The following is a 462-nucleotide window of genomic DNA, read 5'->3' as shown; positions in this document are numbered from 1 at the left end:
ATATATATATATATATAAATATATAGATGTGGAGTATATAAGAGTAAATGATAATACCATAAAGTATATTTACTTATATAATATATCTTTGTATATTTTGCACTGTTTAGCTATGTTTTTACACACATAGATAAACACATACACACATGCAAACACTCTCAGACGCATATGTATATATAGCCATTTATATAAGTAGTTATGTTTGTTCATATAATTAAGGTAGCATGATAATTTGATGATTATTATTTGGAAATAATCTCTATCCATTATTTCAATTTGTTAAAACTATATATATACTAATTTTTAAAACAATAATGTATGCATTATATTATCTTATTTATATATCCATTTACTCCCTCAGCTTCAGGTAAACAAGCAGCTTCAGACCTGAAGACGTATATGTGTATATGTTACTATAAATAGATATATATTTAAAATATGTATTTGTGTATATATATATAT

General features: G+C 22.5%; 1 protein-coding gene across 4 annotated transcripts in view; it reads left to right on the top strand.

Annotated features, from left to right (window-relative positions):
- LOC106876580 (glutamate receptor 2) overlaps positions 1 to 462 on the top strand; it is a 737,813-nt gene that overhangs the window by 432,057 nt on the left and 305,294 nt on the right. The gene's annotated exons all lie outside the window — the stretch shown is intronic.

This window comes from Octopus bimaculoides, chromosome 1 (assembly GCF_001194135.2).
Source record: "Octopus bimaculoides isolate UCB-OBI-ISO-001 chromosome 1, ASM119413v2, whole genome shotgun sequence".
In the NCBI taxonomy this organism is placed as follows: domain Eukaryota; kingdom Metazoa; phylum Mollusca; class Cephalopoda; order Octopoda; family Octopodidae; genus Octopus; species Octopus bimaculoides.
Note: the sequence above shows the minus strand (reverse complement) of the source record. Positions and strands in the feature narration are given on the sequence as shown.